At 39.9% G+C, this 9,883-nt stretch overlaps 1 protein-coding gene across 8 annotated transcripts in view; it reads left to right on the forward strand.

Moving 5' to 3' along the window:
- Positions 1–9,883, forward strand: part of FHIT (fragile histidine triad diadenosine triphosphatase) — a 1,742,479-nt gene that overhangs the window by 217,572 nt on the left and 1,515,024 nt on the right. The gene's annotated exons all lie outside the window — the stretch shown is intronic.

The raw sequence follows: 9,883 nt of genomic DNA on the forward strand, positions 1-9,883 counted from the left end.
TCCATCCATCCATCCATCCATCCATCCATATATCTATCATCTCTCTCTCTCTCTCTCTCTCTCTCTCTCTCTCTCTCTCTCTCTCTCTCTCTCTCTCATCTCTATAACTGTCTGTTCATCTGTTTATCCATCCTCTGTATCTCTATATCTATTTGTCCATCAATTTACCTACTCTGCCCATCTATTTATTCATCTCTCCCCTCTTCACTCTTTCCCTCTCTCCCTCTCCCTTTCTATACCATGCAGTATATTTACATGTATGTTTGTTTTGACAAAAATAGGCTATCTCTAATCAAAATACTTCCTTGAATTTGTGATCTCATAGACATAGGCATTCTCTTCAGTGATGCAGATCACAGTCAATCTTGTGTAATCCTTGCTCATTTCTTCTGTAAGTTTGCAGTGGGAGACAGGATTCACCTACCATGTCAGGGGTCTTCATCTCTTTTTCTTGATGTGGAGAGTGTATGGGTAGAACACAAGGGCTATCTATCCATTAGTTATCTCCTCCCTTACCATTGGATAAGCTTAACTTTTCCGATTGTACCTTATTTCAGGTTCTATCCATTCATTGACCCCCAGGAACGAAGATACTTCCTAGCTTGTTTGACCCTTGGTAATTCACTTAATTGCTATCTGTCTCAGTTTCCTCAGCTGTAAAATGTGGATAATAATAACTACCTCACAGGATTGTTGTGAGGATCAAATGAAATATATTTGTAAAGTGCTTAGGATAGTGCCTGGAACATAGTAGGCATGTAATAAATGCTCATTCCCTTCCTTTCTTCTTTCCATATGAACCACAACTACCCCTTTTCCCCACATCAGGAATAGCTACCGCCAGGACCTGGACTTCAAGAGATTATGTTTCACTACCTTTGGGGAGTTTATTCATTAAGTTTGGGGATTCTGAATAGAGGCTGAGGTGTCCCACTTGGTATATGAGTAAGTGAAACTTTACCTAAACTGCTACTTCTTGCCAGCCTCACACAATGTTTTACATCAATCAGCGTATCAATAAACATTTGTTCAGTGTCTGCCATGTGCCAGGTGTTACCCTAAGCTTTGCGGAAGAAGCAAAATTAGCCTCGCCCTCAAAGAGCTTACAATCTAATGGGCCCCATCCTGTTGTCTACCAGAACACCAGGGCCACCCTGTTCTGAGAATCTTTTAAAAAATGCCAATTTGTTCATTTTTGAAATCCTTTGCTTTGAGAGACAATGTAGAGCAGTGACTAGAGCACTGACATGGGAGTCAGAGGATCTGGGTCCTTATTCTGCCTCTTATATACTCTTATGTAATTTTGGGCTAATCATTCCATCTTTTGGGGTCTTGGGTTCCTGAACTGTAAAATGAAGGTATTATATACTATATATAGACTCTCTCAGACCCCTTCCAATCCTCTGTCTATCATCCTAGGGTCCTTTGTAATTCCATACTGGGAATGTGCTGCTCTGTGTTCATGGCCCATCACATTCCCATCCATTGCCCTCCTGGTACTGCTCAATTTCAACTTAGTGACTATACTTTTTTTTTTACTTGAAGCCATATTTCAGCAGAAGAATCTTTAAGATGGTTCTTTATTTCAGGGAGAAGAGACTTCTTTAATGACCCCATGCTAATATATCCTTAAGTATAAGAATTGCTGCCCCAAGGCTACAGAGTACTTTATTTAAAATCTCTAGGACTGTGGAGAACAAACTTTCCCTATTTGTTTTATAGGATAGAAAAGAACCCATTCATTTTAGAGATCACATATTTAGATGGTAAGGAGGTCACGGGTCACAGATACAAGATGTTGGCCCATTGAAAATGAAAGCTATTTATGCTAAAAAACAAAAACAAAAACGTGTAATGGCATGTGGGAATGAGCTATACAAAATTTTTTGTGGTCCCAAGAAACTGGAAACAAGAACCATTCATTGAGTAATAGCTAAACAAATTGAGGTAGATGAAAATAATGGAATAAGTATGAAGAAGTCAGTTACTGCTGAGAACTGAATGAATGAATGCATCATGAAATAGGAAGAACCAGGAACATAATCAACACAATGTTTGAGAGGATGCACAGGAAAATTACTGTAAAAAGTATTTGTAAATTGTAAGATATGTGCATTGGCCACTGTTGACTTTAGAAGACTAATGATGAAGTGTTTTCTCTTGAAAGAGAGGCAATGGACTTGATGGGAAATGTCAGGTATGGACAGCTTGCAGGCTTATTTTTTTAACTTCTTGTTTCAAGGAAGAATTCTATGGGAAGAGATTATTGAGCATTGATAGCAAATTAATCAATCAAAAACCATAAAAATTAAGAAATATAAAAAAGCTGTCAATCAGTAAAATATATTTTTAAAAAATCTCTCATACCATAAAGGTAGCATGGTAGGTTAGCAGAGAGAGTGATAGAACTGAGTCAAAAAGACTTGGGTTTGAATTCTGCCTCACATAATGACCTTTGATGAGTCCCCGTCTCTCTGAGCCCGTTACCTCATCTGTAGAAGACCTTTGAAATCCCTATTAGCTCTAGTTATTTGGTCCTATGATCTGTCTTCATCTTCTCCCACAACCCTGGTACTATGAACTAATCACTTAACCTCTCTGACCTTCTCCCTTTAAGGTGATATAATTTATTTTTTAAAAAATCATTACAGATCCCATCTCATTGACAGCACTCAATTAGAGGCACATTAGGGAATTACACCCCATTCGGTCTGATGCTGGAGAAGTCGTTAGCAGAGCTTTCATGAGAGCTAATGGGGATTGTATTTCTAAAGCTCTTCACAGGACACTGCACATTTTGTAATAAGTGTTTTTCTTTTCCCCCTGTGTTTATCGGACTCCAAGATTGACAAGGAGAGAGAAGGGGGGGCCTTGCTTTCTCCTCCAGGTGTGGACAAGCAGCAGCTGTTCTGGGTGCCAGCTGCAGGCTCCTTTGCCTGGTGCTCACGTGGGACTAGCTGAGCTGTCCGAGCAGGTGATGGTGGCATGTCTTCAAGAGCCTGCTGACAGATGACCTTTGAGCAGTCCCTGGGCCTCAAAGAGGGCCACCATAGTCCACTCCCCATGCTCCACTGTGTGCATTTGGGTTGTCTTTTTCTACTCATTATGTTCACTGCCCTCCAGTAACCTCCGTTTATTGATTTGGGACGTGGGCCAGTCTCTAATTGTTTCCTTCAGATTGTTTCTGCCCTAGATTGCTGACTCCTGTCTACTTGTTTTTATCCTTCACACCATGTCTTTTCTTTACCCACACCCAGACTAATTCCTTGAGTAGCTAGAGAATCCATAAGTTTGATCAATTGTCTCATTATGGGGTCAAAACAAGCTGCATTGTTTTTAAACCCATAACTCTAAAAACACCCTTAAAAACATCTTTATTTCAGGTTGAGCATTTCACTTCCCTCTTTGTACAAATTTTCCTCCCATTTCATTGTACTGTCCATGTTTCTCTTATTCATGGGATTATGGACTTAGGGCTGTAAGTAACTTTAGTGGTTGGTGAGAAGCCAAAGTTCTCATTTTTATAGATGAGGAAACTGAGGCTGTGACTTTTTTCAGGGTCACACAGCTAGTAAGTATCTGAGGAAGAATTTGAACTCAGGGTTTGCTGGCTATGAGTGTGGACTCTATCCACTTTTTCACACAGTTGCCTCTGGGTTTGGGGGTTTAGCCCTTTTTCAGTAAGCATATCAAGTTGAAGGATTTCACTTGTCACCTCATGTGTCTTAAATGCTAATTTCATTTTTTTTCTATTTCCTGCAAACTGACTCTCCTGGAAACTTTCCAGGAAACTGACTTCCTAATAGGTGGGAGGTTACCTATTTCCTTTTGCCAGCATCTCTCAATATAGTAGTTAGATTTGTCAGAATGAAGAGTATATTTTATTTCTCTCCTCTCTCTCTCTGTCTTTCTCTCTGTCTCTCTCTGTCTCTCTTTCTGTCTCTCTCTCTGTCTCTCTCTCTTTCCCTTCCACCTCTCTTTCTCCAACTCACACATATGTAACTATAAAGTAATATATTTTATATGTTTCCCCATTTTCCCATTTAATATTTATCAAAATTACATAGAGATAATGCCATAAAATGCCCCCAAATGTTTGTTAAATCCTCTCATTTTCCTCTGAGAGATATAGATCTAGGTCCTTTTAAAAACAAATCTGACACATTATCAATGAACATTAACCATATACCAACATGAAGAGATATGATTATCTATGAAACTAATATTCTTTCTTACATGCGAGTAATTTTAAAAGCATGTATTAAATTTAACATGGTAGTATGGGGTGGGACTAATTTCTATCAGTTCTTCCTAGAATTAAAGTATTCAGCAATTGGGAGGGACTTTAAGGACCATCTATTCTAAACCGTCCTTAAAATACATATTCCAAAAGTGGATATCATCCAGCCTTAACTTGAAGACCTATGAGGAAGAGCCAGCCACTTCCCAGGACAGCTCATTTCACTTTGGAATATCTTTAATAGTTTGGAGGATTTTATTTTTTCTCTTCTTACATCCCAGCTTAAATCTTGATCTCTTCAGCTTCTACCCTCTGGTCCTGGTTCTGCCAAGCTGAGGGCTAAACAGAAATATTTTAATGCCTCTTCCACATGAGAGGTCCTTACCCCAACCTCAGGCCTCTCCATGTGGCATTGTCATGATGACCTCTGCCCTCTTCATCACCCTCTTCCAAATGATATCTAGCTTATTGATGTCCTTCCTCGAATATGACCCCCAAAACTAGACACAGAACACTCAGTACTGTAGCCTGACCAAGTGAGAACATTCCCTCCATTGATGCAGATGGACACCTGGGTGGTACAGTAGATAGAATGCTGGGCCAGAGTCAGGAAGATCTCCATTTAAATCAACTGTGGAACTATAGGTAAGTCTTCATCTGTAAAATGGGGATAATCATAACTTCTACCTTCCAGGGTTGTTGTGAGGATAAAATAAGATAAAATTTCCAAATTTTTTGCTTTGTAAAATTTTGAGGGCTATATAAATTTTAGTTGTCATTATTATTTCGTCACAGGATGTTTCTTATTTTTTTTTATTTTTAAAATTTATTTACTTATTTTTAGTTTTCGACATTCATTTCCACAAGATTTTGAGTTCCAAATCTTCTCCCCATCTCTCCCCTCGCCCACCCCAAGAGGGCATGTATTCTGATTACCCCTTCCCCTAGTCTGCCCGCCCTTTCATCATCTCCCCTCTTATCTCCTCCCCTGCCTTTCTTGAAGGGCAAGATAAATTTCTATACCCCATTGTCTGTATATCTTATTTCCCAGTTGCACGCCGAAACAATTTTTAACATTGATTTTTTAAACTTTGAGCTTCAAATTCTCTTCCTTCTTCCTTCCCCACCCACCCTCATTGAGAAAGCAAGCAATTCAGTATAGGTTATACGTGTGTAGTTATGCAAAACACCTCCATAATAGTCATGTTGTGAAGGACGGTATTTCCCTCCATCTTATCCCACCCCCCAATTATTCTATTTTCTCCTTTGACCCTTTCCCTTTCCAAAAGTGTTTGCTTCTGACTACTCCCCAATCTGCCCTCCCTTCTATTATCCCTCCCTCTTGTCCCCTTCCCCCTACTTTCCTGTAGGGTAAGATCCAATTGGCGTGTATATTATTCTTTCCTTAAGCCAAACTTGATGAGAGTAAGGCTCACTCTTTCCCTCTCACCTCCCTCTTCTTCCCCTCCATTAAAAAAGCTTTTTCTTGCCTATTTTATGTGAGAGAAAATTTACATATTCTATTTTTCCCTTTCTCTTTCTCCCAATATATTCCTCTCTCACCCCTTAATTTTATTTTTAGATGTCATCCTTTCATATTCAACTCACTCTGTATGCTTTATCTATCATCTATGTATGTATGTATCTATCTATCTATCTGTTCATCTGTGTCTTTGTCTGTCTTATTTCCTTCAACTACCCTAATATTGAGAAAGGTCTTATGAGCTACAAATATCATCTTTCCATGTAGGAATGTTAACAGTTCCACTTTAATAAGTGTCTTACGATTTCTCTTTCCTGTTTAACTTTTCATGCTTCTCTTGATTCTTGTATTTGAAAGTCAGATTTTCTATTCATCTCTGGTCTTTTTATCAAGAATGCTTGAAAGTCCTCTATTTCATTAAAGGACAATTTTTCCCCTGAAGTATTATACTCAGTTTTGCTGGGTGGGTGATTCTTGGTTTTAATCCTAGCTACTCTGACCTCCAGAATATCATATCCCAAGTCCTTTGATACCTTAATGTAGAAGGTGCTAGATCTCGTGTTATCCTGATTGTATTTCCACAATACTCAAATTGTTTCTGTCTGTTTGCAATGTTTTCTCCAAACTCTTTGTCAATGTAGGGCTCTGCTTCTAGTGGGGGTGGGTATGGGGATGGGGGTGAGTGTACTGTCCCAGGCTTCAGGGATTTTGTATCAGCCCCTTGATCCCCCACTGTCTGTGGGCTCAGAGTTCCGGAAGCAGTCCTTGCTACTGCTACTGCTGCTGCCATGGATGCCCCTGGCCACTGCCACCACTACTCCCACTGCCCTGGGGCTGGGGCCAGACCAGCACTCCTCTTTCATCCACGTCCCATAGAGTATTTCCTCTGACTTTTTTGGCATTTTGTGAGTTGAGAAGTCTGAAAACTGCCACAGCTGCCAATGATTCAGTCACCTGAAGGCTGCTGTGGCCTATCTGTGCTGGTGTGGCCCATGCCAGACTGCGCTCCACTCCCTGCCTGGTGCAAAAGTCCCTTCCTGTCAATTTTCTAAGTTGTCTTGGGCTGGAGAATTGTTTCACTCTGTCATTTTGTGGGTTCTCTAGCTTTAGAATTTCTTTAGAATCATTTTCTTTAGAATCATTTTCTTCAGGTATTTGGAGGGCTTTGGAGGAGAGCTCAGGGAAGTCCCTGCTTTAACTCCCCCATCATGGCTTCACACCCAATGTTTCTTATTTTTAAAAATGTTTTAGTGTTTAAAAAAATAAGCAACAAGACATTTTCACTCTGCAACTATATAGGCATTTTCCAGATCCTACAGTAGAAGGCACAGTTAAAGGTTAGGTCATCCACCAGCATTCCCATGAACAAAGGATGAAGAGATGAAGGCCAAGTTCTCTGTGGGCTTCAGAAGCGTGGGTTGTTGTGAGACTGAGGGTCTTTACTGGTGGCTTGCATTTACTTCCAGTGGGATTTGAGTAAGTTGCTCAGGGTCATTCTGCCAGTATGGGTCAGATTTATTATGAACAGATTTTCTCCATTTATTTGTCAGGACTTTAGAGAGAAGGGAACAAATGATGGTTTTTCTTCTGAGTAGAATGTATGGGATCAAATAGCTTAGAATTGTCCTGGCTGGGCATTCTTTAGAAAATTATTTGGTGGCATCTTAAATTCTGACTGTGGTATTAATGAGCATGTGTTCCGTTAAGGCCTTATTATAATGACAGGGGTCTCTGAAAGTGGAATGAGTGACCTTCACAGTTACTCATGGTCTTATAAGGCTGGTCTTCTTGCTCTCCTCTGTGCATTGTGGTGCCACCTAACTGCCCCAAACTAGTGGAAAAAAAGTCCCTACTAAAATGTAGGCCTCTTTGAAGGCAGGGGCTATTTCATGTTCAGTTTTTGTCCAGCTCCATAACTGACACATGGCAGGTCCTTAATGAATGCTTCTTGGATTGAATTGTGTTAGACTGTCTCAAAACTTGGTGAAGTGGGGGTTTTTAGGGTCAGCAAAAAAAGTCCTGTTTTCATTCTTTGTGGATGCTTTGTCATTTCTTTATGCTTTCCAATCTTTGGGGTAGAGATATTCTTCTAGGAAAATTAACTAATCGAATTTACTACTCTGATCTTGAGTATTGATACTTAGAACATCTACTGAAAAATTACATATACATGTATGCATGTTTTTAAAATGGGTATATTTTGCTGTCTTTTGTTTTTTCTGCCCTCATCATCCCCTAGTGAGTCATCCCTTATAACAAAGAATTTTTTAAAAAAGGAAACATTCAGTATAGCCAGGTAACATATCTACCATGTCCAACATCCTAAGCAATGTTCCACCCTCCTAGTTATCCAGTTGTTCAGAGAAAGGAAGGAGGCATTGAATGAGCTTTTGGGAGAACTTTTCTTTCTTTCTTTTTTAAACCATAGATTTATTTCCTCTTCTTTCCAAAAGTCACTCATGGCCCCCCTTGAAAGAAGAAAGGAAACAAGATTGTTGTTACCAATGTGCACAGTCAAGCCAAATAGATTCCTGCCTTGTCCAAGTTCAGAAAGGCATGTCCTGGGCTGTAGCATGAGTCCACATCTCTGTTGGGAAAGGACTGGCATGGTCCTCTGTGATCATGGCACTGGTTCAAGTTCTTAGGATGTGTGAGCTTTTTTTAAATTTTTTAAAAATTTATTTATTTTAAGTTTTCAACATTCATTTGCATAAAATTTTGAGTTCCAAATTTTCTCCCCATCTCTCCCCTCCTCCCCCCACAGTGCTGAGCATTCTAATTACCCCTACCACCAATCTGCCCTCCCTTCTAACATCCCTCCCTTCCCTTATCCCCATCTTCTCTTTTGTCCTGTAGGGCAAGATAAATTTCTATACCCCATTACCTGTATTTCATTTCCCAGTTGTATGCAAGAACAATACTCTGCAGTTGTTCCTAAAACTTTGAGTTCTAACTTCTCCTCCTCCCTCCCTCCCCACCCATCCCCACTGCGAAGGCAAGCAATTCAATATAGGCTATATATGTGTAGTTTTGCAAATGACTTCCATAATAGTCATGTTATGTAAGACTAACTATATTTCCATCCATCTTATCCTGCCTCCCATTTCTTCTGTTCTCTCTTTTGATCTTGTCCTGCCCAAGACTGTTGACTTCTAATTGCTTCCTCCTCCCACTGCGCTCCCCTCCATCATCCTCCCCACCCTGCTCATCTCCCTCTCCCCCACTTGCTGTATTGTAAGAAAGGTTTTCATACCAAAATGAGTGTGCATTTTGTTCCTTCCTTGAGTCAACTGTGATGAGAGTAAGCTTCACATTTTTCCTCTCACTTCCTCCTTTTTCCCTCCATTGAAATCTTTTTCTTGCCTCTTTTATGAGAGATGATTTGCCTCATTCCATTTCTCCCCCTCTCCTCCCAATACACTTCTCTCTCACTCCTTAATTCCATTTTTTAGATATGATCCCTTCCCACTCAATTCACCCTGTGCTACCTCTCTCTCTCTCTCTCTCTCTCTCTCTCTCTCTGTGTGTGTGTGTGTGTGTGTGTGTGTATGTGTGTGTGTTTGCAATCCCACCAACTATGCAGTTACTGAAAAAAGTTTCAAGACTTACAAGTACCATCCCTCCTTGTAGGAATGTAAACAGTTCAACTCTAGCAAGTCCCTTATGATCTCTCTTTCTTGCTCACCCTTTCATGCTTCTTGTGATTCCTGTGTTTGCAGGTCAAATTTTCTTTTCAGCTCTGGTCTTTTCATCAAGAATGCTTGAAAGTCCTCGATTTCATTGAAATTCCATTTTCCTCTGAAGTATTATACTCAGTTTTGCTGGGTAGGGAATTATTGGTTTAAGTCCTAGTTCCTTTGACTTCTGGAATATCATATTCCATGCCCTTTGATCCCTTAACGTAGAAGCTGCTAGATCTTGTGTTATCCTGATTGTATTTCCACAGTACTTGAATTGTTTCTTTCTAGCTACTTGCAATATTTTCTCCTTGACCAGGGAACTCTGGAATTTGGCTACAATATTCCTAGGAGTTTCTCTTTTTGGATCTCTTTCAGGAGGTGATCAGTGGATTCTTTCAACATTTATTTTGCCCTCTGGTTCTAGAATATCATGATAGTTTTCCTTGATAATTTCATGAAAGATGATGTCTAGGCTCTTTT

Source organism: Notamacropus eugenii, chromosome 3, assembly GCF_028372415.1.
Source record: "Notamacropus eugenii isolate mMacEug1 chromosome 3, mMacEug1.pri_v2, whole genome shotgun sequence".
In the NCBI taxonomy this organism is placed as follows: Eukaryota; Metazoa; Chordata; class Mammalia; order Diprotodontia; family Macropodidae; genus Notamacropus; species Notamacropus eugenii.